This window comes from Mirounga leonina, unplaced genomic scaffold (genome assembly GCF_011800145.1).
Source record: "Mirounga leonina isolate KUSES-001 unplaced genomic scaffold, KU_Mleo_1.0 Mir_173, whole genome shotgun sequence".
In the NCBI taxonomy this organism is placed as follows: domain Eukaryota; kingdom Metazoa; phylum Chordata; class Mammalia; order Carnivora; family Phocidae; genus Mirounga; species Mirounga leonina.
Genome location: NW_023270447.1, coordinates 21,747,824 through 21,763,329, shown reverse-complemented (window position 1 = coordinate 21,763,329; position 15,506 = coordinate 21,747,824).

Here is a 15,506-nt window from a genome sequence, read left to right as displayed (position 1 = left end):
CAATAAAAGACATGGGCAAAAAACTTGAACAGGCACTTCATTAAAAAATGATATCCAAATGGCTAATATGCATATGGAAGGGAGGCCAGTAGGATTTATCAACAGGAAATGAAAATTTCAGTCATAGGGAGATACTACTACACACTTACCAGATTGGCTAAAATTAAAAGGATGTAGAGTACCAAGTATTCTAAAGATGTGGAACAATGGAATTCTTATGCATTGCTTGCTGGTTGGAATATAAATTGTTTCAACTAGTTTGGAAAACTGTTAGTTTCTATGAATTTGAATATTCGTGCACACTATAACTCAGAAATTCTACTCCTAGTAGTATACTTAAGATAAATAAGTGCTTATGTTTACAAAAGGACATATCCAAGAATATTCATTGGAGTTTTATTCATTACAGCCAAAGAAAGAGGAAACTATTTGTCCATCAACTTAAAAGAATAAATTAGTAAGTTAGGTTATATTCACATGATAGAATATTACATGTATTGAAAAAGAGCATACAACTCTATAGTAGTATTACATTATGTTGAGTGAAAGAATAGCATTCATTGAAGGAAGCCGGACACAACAGTACACATTGTACAATTACATTTATGTAAAGTTCAGAACAGGCAAAACTAATCTATGGTAATAATGGCCGGCAGAGCTGCACTCTTGGGAGCATAGTCTAGGAGGTGAATGATAGAGGTTCCTGGGGGAGCCGATAATGTCCGGCAACTTGATTGATTTCAATAATAGTTTCTCAGGTAGATACGTATGTAAAAATTTACTGAGGTATACACTTAAGATTTGTGCACTTTACTGTATGTCATTCACACCTCAATTAAAAGGAGGTTAGTGGAAAATAAAATCGAAGGGGAAATTAAAGTGTCTCATAACAGATAATAAATACTTCTTTTTTTTTTTTTCTACTACCTTTCAGGATGTAGGGGTCAGATTGTGGAGTATGGTCGAATAGCGGGATGAGGAATATGGATTCTGTTTTGTAGGCAGTAAGAAGCATTGCAAACCTTTTGGAAATAATTGATAGTTGGGAAGATTAACCGGGTAGATATATGCAGGAAAAAAATTGGAAAAGAGAGAGAAAGAAGGGGGGCAGATAGAATCATTCAGAAGTAGCTAGGAGGAGTGCCTGGCTGGCTCAGTCAGTAGAGCATGTGACTCTTGATCTTGGGATCATGAGTTCAAGCCCCATGTTGGGTATAGAGATTACTTTAAAAAAAGAAGAATAAGAAGGAGTAGCTAGGAAAATGTCGCAAGAATACAGTCAGTATGTGCACAAAAGTCAGCTTTCCAGGCGTAGGGTGCAATAACCAATCAATTTTAATTTTTCAATAAATTGCCTATAATCCTATGTGCATTTATTTTCAGGAAGTTCAGTATTTCATTTTTGAGGTCCACCTGCTTCTGCATTGTCCAGGAATCAGTTCTGAGGGATTGTACCGTCACAAGGATGACGGAACTATTTCACACTTCAGCCACAAGATGTCACTGTTGAAGACTGGTCCCGCGCTTGCAGGGATGCAGTGGGGCCTGTTTGCCTTTCCTGGGGAATCAGAATAATAGCTTTTCATTCAATATCACTTGCATAGCCATTTTATTCTTCAAATCCCAACATTGTTTCAGTGTGGTTGGATCCTGAAGGCCTTCTACACATAGGTACAGGCTGTGCTGGAACCAGTTCTCCCACCCAACCCTTGGATGTGTTGAGCTTAAGTCATGAGCCAGGCCCCTTATTCCTACTGGTAGGTTTTTCTTTGGGGTTTTTGGGGACCTCTCCTGTTAGTGGACCTTGGACAGGGCAGCTATAGTCTAATATGAGATCTACCCATCACCTCGAATCTCAGAGAATCAGAGTAAATTGATCTTCTTATAAAAATTGGTCAATTCCATTTCCAGAACTCTCTATACTATAGAATCCCAAAAGGTGTCATCTTTTCCAAGCCACTATTTTTCACTATGGGCCTTTCCCTTTGGCGATAAGTCTTCACTCTTCTCTTTCTACATTTTCTTAACAAAAGAGGCTTTTCTTAAGTAAAGCCTCTCACAATGATGAAAACCTGCCCCAAATAATTTGATATTTTTATCTGTGGGCAGAGAAGCAGTTGAAATAATTTCTAAAATTCTACCTCACCAGGTAAGCAGGGTGTTATATAAATAGATTAAAAAAATCAAAAATCAAAAAACCTGAACTAAGCTCATCTATTTCCATTTAGTATATCATAAGTGATTAAAAATTGTTATGTCTCGTATGCTAAAACAATAGATGGCATATTTTAGATAAAGAACGAATTAAACTAGGATTTAGATATGGCTATTTAAAGAGGTTAAAATAAAAATAAAGTAAGCTACAGGTATTAATATGTACAGATGGGATAGAGGATAAAAACTTGGAACTGGAAAGACTGAGTTCAAATCCTGGCTCTGCCATTTATTATTTATGTGACCTTACATAGTTTATTAATTTCTCCAAGCCTCCATTTTCACACATAAAAACAAAATATCTTCAAAGAGTTGGGGTGAGGATTTGATGAGACAAGGCCTATGAAAACATGTTTCACACAGTCAGTCCTACAGCAAAATGTCAGTCAGTGTTTGCAAACTGAAATCTGACTTGAAGCAGGAAAGGAAGCTTTTTAATGGTTGGGTCTCAAAGTCAATAGTAAAGCCTTATTTGTCTATTCATTGGCCTTTGTTAGTGATTTGGAAAATGAAGCAACTCAGATAAAGGTGACAGTAAATTGTGATGTTGAACTTGTGAAGTAATTATGGAATAATTGTGATAGATAGTTTTAAAAGAACATAAATTGCTCTGAATCAGGGATCATTTGCTTAGGCCCACCATAGTTTCCTTGGGTGAGGTGGCAGAATATGCCTCAGGATTAGAATAATTAGAAACAGCCCTATAGTCTGTGGGGCTCAGTGCAGGAAACAGAGACCTCTATCTTTTTAAAGCCTGGGCTACCAGATCTGCATCTACCTTAATACCATAAGGAAAAGGAAAATACAGATTGGCTCCAGATCAGGAAAATTCCAAATGGTTATTGGAACAAATTGATCAAGAAGAGGTAAAGAAGTCTGTGTATCCTTGCTGAATGGTGACAGGGCTCTTGGCAGTGGAATATGACAAAAGTCTTCAAGCGTTTGGCATGGAGATACAGTATATTAACTGAATAAAGGAAGAATAAAGCCCACCTGATACAAAATAGCATTACTAGGGAAGAAGAACCAGACTCTGGCTAGATAACACTTAGACTTGAATTTAGGACATAAAATAGACTTTTGACAGTGGGGCTTTCATTTAGGAGTAAGATTATAGAAAATAGAAAAATCACCCACAAAAAGGTCAATAATCACCATTTCCTAGAAAATCTTGAAATTATTTCTATGCTAAATGGAATTTGGGAAGCTATACCTCTCATTTACCAAGCTTTTTGATGTTTTTGTTTTAAATTGGAAATACAAATTGTTTGGTTTTTTCCTCCTTAAGGTATCATGATAATGATTGAAAAGTTGTCACCAGAGAGCCTGAGACTCGGGAGTATTGTATGAACTTTGCTTTTATGGTCTCTCTAGGAAAGAAAATTGTAGTGAAGTATTTCTCTTCCTGCTCCAAATGTGCAAACCTCTTTCATTCATTGTACAAGTAAACAAAGAGAAAAGAATTTCTCTTCTTGCTTTAATTCTCAGAACTCTCAATATGAAGTAGATGATCCTGTTAACATCCTCTCCTCTAAATGTCTCCTCCACCCTACCTCAGCCCCTCATTCCCACAGGTAGTCTAGACCTTATCTTTATAATAGCTAAAACCTCTGGATAATCTCATTTCCAGATATTCAGTACCACTTCTTATCTGTGAAGCTGACTCTGGCTGGTCCATCTTCAACAATTCTTTAACCCTACTGGGATCTCCAATCCACTGATTGTACCAGCTTTTCAGTATCCTTCTCCCCCTTGATGACCTCCCCTTCTTCACTGCCTAGCTTAAATTCCACATTCCATAATCATTCCCTTGCTCATGCCCTCACTTTGCCCCATCTACGGCATCTCTCCTGCAGTCTGTTTTCATTGTGAGACTAGAGTGCTCTTTTTAAAACCTAAGTGAGGTAAGTCAATTCCTTGCTCAAATACTGCAGTGGTTCCCTATTTTTTTCTTATCAAAAAGCCAACAGCGGGTGCCTGGGTGGCTCAGTTGGTTAAGCGACTGCCTTCGGCTCAGGTCATGATCCTGGAGTCCCGGGATCGAGTCCCGCGTCGGGCTCCCTGCTCATTGGAGAGCCTGCTTCTGCCTCTCTCTCTGCCTGCCTCTCTGCCTACTTGTGCTTTCTCTCTGTGTGTCAAATAAATAAATAAAATCTTTAAAAAAAAAAAAAAGCCAACAGCTACAGTGGAAAAGCTAAACTTGGTATTTTCATATAAAGCCAGGATTCTCAAATGGGAATGAATGTTCTCTGCTTGGTAGTTTAATTGCAGAAACAAATGAAAAAGGTTTTTAGAGGAAAACTCCCCAGTTTAGAGCTGTTTGATTCCCAGAGATGTAAATCACTTAAATATGAGCCCACAATTAAAAAAAAAAAACCAAAAAAAAACCCTCCAACACAGAGGAAAACCAACTAGGATAAGTGACCATGAGCTGAAACAACAAAGATCGAGAGTCTTAGGGACTTCATATATTACATTGGTAGGTATGCAATATAAAATAAAAGTATACAAAAAGTGTATGTAATGTTTAAGGAAATAAAAGAGCATAAAAATGAATAAATTTCCAGGAGTTCTTAAATATCCCTTGAAAATTTTTGGTAAAATGAAAACAAAAACAAAAAACACCCAAAATTTATGGATAAAAATATTACTGCAATTAGAAACAGATAATGATGGATAAACAATTAGTAAATGGAAATGTAGATCTGGATAAATTATTAAGAAAGTTTTCCACACAGACAAAAAGAAAATATGAGAGTGGTTGAGTCATAGGAGACAGAATGAGAGTCATAAAGAGAAAACAGAATGAAGGAGTTGTAATAATCAAAGAGTTAACAGCTTGAAATTTCCTGAAACTGATAAAAGTGTTGAATCTATGAAGAAGCCAAATCATAGCAAGCTGTATAAATAAGAAACATCCACATCTAGATGTACTACAGTGAATTTGCAGATTATCAAAAACAGAAAAATCTTACCAGCAGCAAGTGAGAAAGAAAACACCTAGAAAGGAAGGACAATTTTACTGACAGCAGACTTTGCTTCAGCAATAATGGATACCATAAAAGTAGGTTGGGGTGGGGGGAGTGTGTGTGTGTGTGTGTGTGTGTGTGTATACACAAAATAGCTATACACATAGACTTGTGTACCTTGCAAATTATATTTTGAAAAAAATGAGAGCTTGTAATATAAACAAAAGCATGTTTATCATTAGCAAATCTTCATTAAAGGGACTTCTAAAGAACATTCTCTTCTCTTCAAGGAGAATAAAAATGAGCCCAGGAGTAGTTGCACTGTAAGATAAAAAGGTAAACAAGCAACTTATTAAACGCATAGATAACTTTAAAAAGTATGTTTTCTGTCTGTATAAATTAATTTAAAAATAAGAATTAATTTATAAAGTTCAAAAGACATAGGATTAAAATACTGGGCAGTACCAGCATAAAAGTCATGGGGCAGGTCACAGTAAAAATGTTTTAAGATCTTCATATTATTCAGGATAAGACATTATTAAATTGATACTTCATTAAGTTAGCAGGCACGGGAAAAGTTTCAAGGGTGACCTTAAAATTATAGAAATAGCATACATAACTTTTAAACCCATAAAAGGGAAAATGTAATAATAAACATTAACATTTTATTAACATAAATAATACATTTACAATAAAACATTTAACATTTATTAACATAAATAATACACATTAAAAAATAAATTAACTCTCAATTACAAGAAATAAGAAATAAGAATAAAAAGAGGCAAGATGGTAGAAACAATCTAAAATTATAGTTATAACAAATACAAGTAGATTAAATATGCTTATTAAATGACAGTTTGTTGGGCGCCTGGGTGGCTCAGTTGGTTAAGCGACTGCCTTCGGCTCAGGTCATGATCCTGGAGTCCCGGGATCGAGTCCCGCATCGGACTCCTTGCTCAGCTAGGAGTCTGCTTCTCCCTCTGACCCTCCCCACCTCATGCTTTCTCTCTCTCAAATAAATAAATAAAATCTTTAAAAAAAAAAAATGACAGTTTGTCACATTGATTAAAAATAAAATCCATTGATATTTTATAAGAGATACAACCAACGTTTAAAGATAAAGGCTGAAATTGAAAGCATGAAAAATAGTAGGCAAATGCTAACCACAATACAAGTAGAAGAGTGGTATTAGTGTTAAACAAAATCGACTTTAAGATAAAAAAATAAACATTATTTGGGAGTAAGAGGATTACTTCCAATAACAATTTTAATTCAGCAAGAATTATAACTGTCCTATGCTTGAGTTGATCTAATGAAGTAGCCTTGAAATATGAAAAGGAATTATTGATAGTTTAAGGAGAACTGGACAAAATCCCCACTGCAGTGGAAGATTTTAACATACCTCCCTCAATTATTGATCAAGTCAAGTAGACAATACATTAGTAAAGATAGAGAATAATTGAGCTCTATCATGAGCAAACATGATTAAATGAATATCTATAGAACTCACTCTAAAAATAGACAATACATATTATATTCAAATACATATGGGATCTTCATAAATGTTACCATATATTAAGACATCAGTAAGTGGCAACAAATTTAAAAAAATTAGTATTACATAGAGGCAATTAAATTAGAGGTCAATAACAAAATAAAATGAAATCTGTACATTTTGGGGAATTAAAAACACACCATTTTTCTAAATTACTCAAGGTCAAAGCAAACATCACAATTACAATGTAATATTCACTTATAACTGAGTGATACTGATAGCATTACACACCAAAACATATGAAATCCAGTTGAAAACAGACTGTAAAGGTCATTTATGATCTAAAATAATTATATTTTTAACAAGTCTAAAAATTAATGAGCTATGTATCCAATTTAATAAGCTAAACCAGTTACTCTCAAACATTCAAGTTTCAGGACATTAACACTCTTAAAAATTATCAAGGGCTTGGGGTGCCTGGGTGGCTCAGTCAGTTAAGTGTCTGTCTTCAACTCAGGTCATGATCCCAGGGTCCTGGGATTGAGCTCCCTTTTGGGCTCCCAGCTCAGCAGGGAGTCTGCTTCTCCCTCTCTCTGCCCCAACCCGCCCTCCCCCCATGCTTGCTCCCATGCTCTCTCTCTCTCTCTTCCCTCAAATAAATAAATGAAATCTTTAAAAAAAATGATCAAGGGGTTCCAAAGAGCTTTTACTTATGTGATTATAACAGTCAATATTTACAGAATTAGAAATTAAATGTTTGAGATATATATTAATTCATTTAAAAGTAATAATAAATCCATCATATATTAACATTATATTTTAACAAAAATATTTTCCTAAACTTAAGTATTTAGTGAGAAGCATGGAATTGTTTTACATTATTGCAAATCTCTTTAATGTCTGACCTAACATAAGAGAGCTAGATTCTCGTATTTGCTTCTGCATTCAATTTGCTATAATATATTAGTTTGGCTGAAGTATATAAAGACTATCTGGCCTCACACAGACATGTATTGGGAAAAGGAGAGCATTTTTAACAGCCTTTTTATATAATTGTGAAAATTTTTCTTTGATACTATGCCAAATCTCCACTAGTGGTAATCTTTTAAAGGTTAGTTGCAATGTGGAATCTGAAACCACATCAATGAATCTTTCATGGTCCGTTACGCTAAGATCTGTTGGTATGTCTTGCACTTTGAATCTTTTACCCATGCGTGATTTTGTAATAACATGTATTGATAATCTGGAATATATTGGTATGCTGAGTTACAAAGATCTTCTGAATGTTGACATATTTCATTATATGAAAAAAACACACTTATTAATAACACCACTGATTTCACTGGAACAGCCTTTAAGTATTAGAAAGCTGTCAAGCTCACATTGAAGGCTCAAATTTTAACATGGGTAATACATATTTCGGTTGTTTTCAGGCTCATTTCATTCAGTTTTGAGAAAATGTCTGCTAAATACTAAAAGCTGAATACCCATAGTCTGTCTAGTTCTTTAAAGTGAAAATGGTGTTCCATGATAAAAATGGCTAGTTGAGCTTGCAACTCCAACAATCACATAGTACTTTTCCTTGAGACAATTATTATATTTAAAATGCAGCAGAATGGGGCACCTGGGTGGCTCAGTCATTAAGTGTCTGCCTTAGGCTCAGGTCATGATCCCAGGGTCCTGGGATTGAGCCCCGCATCAGTCTCCCTACTCCGCTGGAAGCCTGCTTCTCCCTCTCCCGCTCCCCCTGCTTGTGTTCCCTCTCTCACTGTCTCTCTCTCTGTCAAAAAAATTAATAAAATCTTTTAAAAAATGCAGCAGAAGTGTTTTATGTATAAATCCCAACTCAACAGAGTATTAAAAAGACATGCAATTAAGGATCAAGATTTAATAAAATTAATAATTTTTACAGTTTCATTAAAGTCATTCTTAAGTGAAATTGGCATTTATTTTTATAGTGAGGATGCATTGGTGACTAATACTATGACCACTGCCTTGATTTGTGTTAAGGTGCCAGCAATTTTATCCACCCTAGCTTTTGCACTGTTAGTTCAAGGTAACATAGTGGAAAAGTCAAATAACATCCTAGCATTATCATGAAAATAGTTTTGAGCTTACCTCCTGAAAGTTTCCCAGGGATCCCTTGAGAAGTCTGTAGAACACATATTGAAAACCAGGAAGTTAGGCCAAGACTCAATGAACTATGGACTATGGGCCAAATCTTGTCCCTGTTTTTTTTTTAAGATTTTATATATTTATTTGACAGACAGAGGCACAGCAAGAGAGGGAACACAAGCAGGGGGAGTGGGAGAGGGAGAAGTGGGCTTCCCACAGAGCAGGGAGCCCGATGTGGGGCTTGATCCCAGGATCCTGGGATCATGACCTGAGCTGAAGGCAGACGCTTAACGACTGAGCCACCCAGGCATCCCTCTTGTCCCTGTTTTTATAAATAAAGTTTTACTGGGGGCGCCTGGGTGGCTCAGTCATTGGGCGTCTGCCTTTGGCTCGGGTCATGCTCCAAGGGTCCTGGGATCGAGTCCCACATCGGGCTCCCTGCTCTGCGGGAAGCCTGCTTCTCCCTCTCCCACTCCCCCTGCTTGTGTTCCTGTTCTCGCTATGTCTCTCTCTGTCAAAAAAAAAAATAAAATCTTTAAAAAAAAAAAAAAGTTTTACTGGAACGCAGTCATGCCCTATCATGCACATGTTGTCTAGGGCTGCTTTCATGCCACAGAAGCATGAATTGAGCAGTTGCAACAGAAGATGTATAGCTCACAAATCCTAAAATATTTACTATTTAGCCCTTTTATAGAAATGTTTGCCAACCTCAGAATTAGGCTATAACAATAGACTAAATCTTACAAAAGTATTTGAAAGATGTAATGAAGATTAAAAGTTAATGTGAAATGAAAATGATAATATAACATAAAGGATGAACAAAGACAAATGCTAATTCTTTGAGAAGACTAATGAAATACAAAACTCCCTGGCAAGATTGATTTTAAAAAGTGAAAAAGAATACTTATATCAATACTTATTAATAATGATAAAGGAAGGCTGAGATATGATGGAGGTTTAAAACATAAGGGATACATTTGAATAATTTTCAGTTAATAATTTAAAACTATGAATAGAATAAAATCCAAGAAAAATCTGAAATGCAAAATCTGACAAAAGAAAAACTATAGTCCACAGGTGGTTTTGCAAACAAGTTCTGCAAAATATTCAAAGAACAGATTCTTCCAAATTTAAATTTTTTTACAAAATAGAAAAAAACGGCTGTTTTCCAATTTTTTATATATAAAGCTAGTATTACCAAAATAATAATAAAAAACAGGCAAAGGTAAAAGAATAAAGGAAAACCATAGTCTCGTTCCACTCATAATTATGAGTTTGACAATTAGAAACCTGCTTATAGTAGTTTATGAGAAAGAATAACTCATCCTGAGTTATTATAACCAAGTTTAGTTTATTTCAGAAATGCAAGGAAGATTTGAGTTTAGAAGTTTGATCAACATAATTACTTCAGTAATAAATTAAAGGATAAAAACCAGTATGAATTTTTTTCAATAGATACAGGAAAAGCATTGGATAAAACTTAACAGGCATTATGATTTAAAATCCAAGCAAAATCCTTCGCAAACTAGGAGTGAAAGGGACTTCCTTTTTAGAAAAATCTATAATAAACATCAACTGTTTTTATTTTTTTTTAAAGATTTTACCTATTTGACAGAGAGAGACACAGTGAGAGAGGGAACACAAGCAGGGGGAGTGGGAGAAGGAGAAGCAGGCTTCCTGTGGAGCAGGGAGTCTGATGCAGGGCTCGATCCCAGGACCCTGGGATCATGACCTGAGCCGAAAGCAGACATTTAACGACTGAGCCACCCAGGTGCCCCTAAACATCAACTGTTAATTATCAAAAGTTAGAAGCATATGCTTTAATATCAGGAAGTAGACAAGGATTTTACCTATTCTAGTCAACATTCTACTGGAGGATATAGCCAGTACAATAATTAAAAAGAAATGTTTTAATGAAATTAAATTAAAATTGGAAAAGAACAAATAGAACTGCCATTATTCTCAAATTATATTATTTTCTATGAAAAAAAAAGTAAAGTAGTCTATACAGATATTTGCAATTGATATAAAAATTTACTAAGATGGGTAGATATACAACCAATCTATAAAAATAAGTTACATATCTATACATGGACAACAAAACAGAAGACATACTTAAAGTATGTTTATATGCCATTTATAATTTTAACAAACTGTAAGATACCTAGGAATAAGTATAACAAAAAGTATAAGATTTGTTTGGGAAAAATTTTAAACTTCAGTGAAATACATAGAAGATCTAATAATTGGAGAGGTAAGCCATGATCTTAGATGGGAAATCTTAATATTTTAAGAATTTCAGTTATTCCCAATTTTAACTATAGTTTACTGCATTTAAAAAAAATCCAAAAGGAACTTGATAAGGTGATTTTGAAATTTACAAGAACAAAGGCCCAAGAATTGTCAAGACCCTTCTGTAGAAGACAAAACAACAACAACAACAAAAACACAAAAAACCCACAAAAAAACAAAAACAAAACTAAAGGGTTTTACTCTTCCACATATCAAGATATACTATAAATATATAGTATCTCAGCCAGTGTATTCACACAGGGATAATCAAAGGGAGCAATGCAACAGAAAAGGGAACTCCGAGGCAGATCCACATTTACATGGAAGCCTGGCAGAGTTTGCCATAAATGGTCACTGAGATAGGTGGTATAGCAGCTCACCTGAGAGGTATGGATCATACAGTACATGGTGCTTAGACTGCTATCCATATGGACAAAGAATGGAATGAATCTCTACCTTACTTGTTCAGAAAAGCAAATTCGAGACAGAATAAAACTAAACAAGTAAAGACAAAACTTTAAATGTCTTAGAAGAATATGCAACACAACAATTTTATTATTACAAAAACAAAACCTATGAGCTTACTATTGTTCATCAAAAAGCACCAAAAGAAAAGGATAACTAGAAGATATTGTAATACATATGCTATGGACTGAATTGTGTCCTCCCTCCAGATTCATATGTTGAAGCCCTAACCATCTCTGCCCCACTGTGATGGTTTTTGAAGATCGGTCCCCTGGAAGGTAATTGGGGTTAGATGAGGTTATGAGCATGGGGACCTCATGGTGGGATTAGTGCCTTTATAAGGAGAGATACCAGAGTGTGCATGTGTGTGCTCTCCTTCTCTCTCCCTGCCATGTGAGGACATAGTGAAAAGGTGGGTGTCTATAAGCTAGGAAGAGGGCTCTCACCAGAAACTGACCATGCTGGCACCCCGATCTCAGACTTCCAGCCTCCAGAACTGTGACAAATAATCTGTTGTTTGAACCAGTCTACAATTTTTTTATGATAGCCCCTGCTGATTAAGACAACATAAAACCAACAAAGTATCCTGAATATATAAAAAATTCTTTCAAGTCAGTAAGAAAAAGAAAGTTCACCAAATTAAAAATGGGTAAAATATTTGAACAGGCATATCACAAAGAAGAAATACTTAAAGCAAACGTGATATACAAAAATGCCCCAAATCATTAGTAATACAAATTAAGACCATGATAGAATTCGTATCTACAAAACTGGCAAAAATTCAGGCTGATATCAACTATTAGTGAGGATGTGGCACGCATGGATGTACTTTGCTGTTCAGACTAAAAAGTGGCATGACTAGTTTGGGAAACCACATTGTGAAATCCAACATTCTCATACCTTAGGACCTAGCAATCCCTTACCTTGACCAGGTTGCCCGACAGCAGAGGTTTTAACTCATCTGTCATGGTAGACTGTGTCAGGGAGCAGTTGCGGTGGTGCTGGTGGGGTCGCTGAGTGGGGCCAGAGCAGCGGCAGGCCCAGCAAGGTGCAGGTGAGGTCACGTGAGCACAGACTGACAGTGCAGCCATGTGGAAAAGATGGGGAAGCACTGTCCGAGAGAACTTCTGGCTCATGTGTACCAGGGCGTAGATAAAGGACATTCAGAGGGGCTCCTTGGGAAGAGGATGATTCAAGAAATTGTGATAGTCATAGAATGCTCTATAGCTTTGGAAATGGACACTTGAGTGTCTGCAACAAAATCACTTGTGAAAAGCTGCATTATACCAGCCCCATTTTTACAGAAGCCATTGCAACTCCAAAAAAAAATATGAAATTCAGGACAATATTCTGAGATCATCTTACAAAATTAAAATACACGTTTATTGAGCATTTACTATGTGGAAGGCATCATGTTATCTTACAGGATTCCAGAAATACTGAAACAGTATCTGCCTTCAAAAAATACCCACCGTGGGAGCCAAGGCACAAACCTTTAAAAGGTTTTCAATCATAAATTTTCTTTAGAAGTGGCCATTCCCTCTGATGCAAGCATGGTGAAGAACAGCAACATGCCTTCTCCTTGGATTAATGGGCCCCGGGGGCCTGTGTAGGTCTTCAAACAGTGAACATTTCCTGCCCTCTCTTTGACAAACTGCATGTTTGCTCTAGACTCTTGTAAGCAGTTGGAAAGCAAAGAATTAATCTATATTTGATTAAAAATAACAATATAATTGCTGATAATAATCATGATAATAAGAACAGTAACGAAAAAGGGACCCACCTGTGAGTTATTTCTATTCACGTATGGATTTAAACTAAACATTAACTCAGAAGCGAAGCGTAGACTAATGTATTTTGAATATCTTTAGAAAGAGTGGTGAACTGTTAATCTAACCATCTAGACACAGATCTGGGAGGATGCATGTGGGAAGTAAAAAATAAATATATAAAAACGGAGCTTAAGTCTTTTTTTTCTTTTAACTGATGTTTTGCCAGTATGTTATGGGCTTCCTCAGAGAATGCAAACACAAACTTTTGTTTGGACATCAAAGCATTTTTCAATTCTTGCTTAGGTAATGAAATAAATGTGTAAAGTCACAGATCCAGGGATGGCTTTGTGTAGCTGGTTGTTTTATCACAACATCTAAAAAAAAAGGTAGTTATGTAGATTTAACTTTAATTCCTGAGAAAAAAATCTGGAAAGTCATCAAGAAATTGATTTGCAAACGAGGAGAAGATACTAGCTAGTGCTCAGTGTGGCTTATTCAGAATAAATTCCACCAGATTAATCTGATCTCTTTAGACAGAGTGACATACCTGACAAATGATGGGCTGTGGGTGTTTGAGAAGAGGGAGCAAGGAAAAAATATATAAGGAGATGTCAATGCCTAGGCGCATTTAAAACTAGTTTCATGTTAGTTTATTCTAGACATATGAACACATACCACTTTTCCAAAAGTAATTTTCTCTTTAGTGCCCTTTGAGGCTCAATTGCCTCATCCATAAAATGAGAAGTGGATTAGATAAGTGTTTTTCAAACTGCATCTCATGGCCTTTTTGAGGGTCATGAAATTAACCTAGTAGGTAACAACTAGCAATTTTAAAAACATGAGGTAGAATAGATGAGAATGGAAACCATCAGAGTTAATTGCATGTGTAAAGATAAGTCCTCTTATATAACTTTTGTTTCAACTGTGTACGCTGTGTGTGTTTAGTGAGATATAATATAAAATGTATTTTTTATTATGAGTTGCAGTCACAAATGCTCAAAAGCCACTGGACTTAATGATATCTAAGATCCCATGTGAATTTTTTTCTCCCTTCAGCGAGTTATTTATGGCACATACCATATGCTTGTAGTCCCTTCTGGCACTAACATTTCATATTCCTAAGAAAGATCCCAGGGCACCCAATTAACAACAACATATAAATGTTGAAATTATCAGTATGATAGATCAGAATTCTATCTTGCCTATTCTTATAACAATAAAGTACAGTTGAATGACATCACACAGACATTTAACCTATGTAGGTTCAGCAAACAGTAAATTAAAAACATACTTGCTACAAGTACTTTGGCTCCTAAATGCAAATCAAAAAATTCATTCGGTGCTCTTCTGAAAACAACAGCGACAACAGCAAAAAACATTAAACTTTTCCAACACCGTGAGGGAAACTATTTAGAACTTTCAATTAAGAGTTGCACTTAGGGGCGCCTGGGTGGCTTAGCTGGTTGGTTAAGTGCCTGACTCTTGATTTCGGCTCAGGTCATAATCTTGGCTCGGGGTCGAGAGACGGAGCCCAGAGTCGGGCTCTGTGCTGGGCGTGGAGCCTGCTTGAGATTCTTTCTCCCTCTGCCCCTCCCCCCACTCATGCTCATACTGTCTCTCTCTCTTAAAAAAACAAAATTAAAAGAGTTGGCATGTAAACCCCAACCCCAAATAAGAGAAATTAGAAATATTACAGTTTTGTATAATAGAAACTAGAAACGCAGCCCTATGTGAACTTCAACCACATTGGAAGTCTATTGTAAAAGAGAAGCTTGGGTGGCTGTCCTTCTCACCTTCCTTCTGAAGAGCAGAAATCAGCTTTCTTCTTTCTGTCCCCCTCCTTGTCCTTTTCTTTCTCTTCCCCCTTCCCTATCTTCTCCCCCCTCCCCATACTTCTTCTTATTTTTGATCACAGTTGAACCCTAACCATTTGTGTATGATATTAATATCTATGAAATATTAATTCATTAATAAGAACATATGTGACATAAATTTTGTTATTGCTATCTCAGAACTGAAGGCTTAGAGAAGATAAGAATTTGCCAAAACCACAGAGCGAGCAAGGGACAGAACTCTCTGACAGATAAAGCTCTGGGAACAAAAATGACAATGACTTGAATTTATTTTATTATTTATTTATTTATTTATTTATTTATTTATTTATTTATTTATTTATTTATT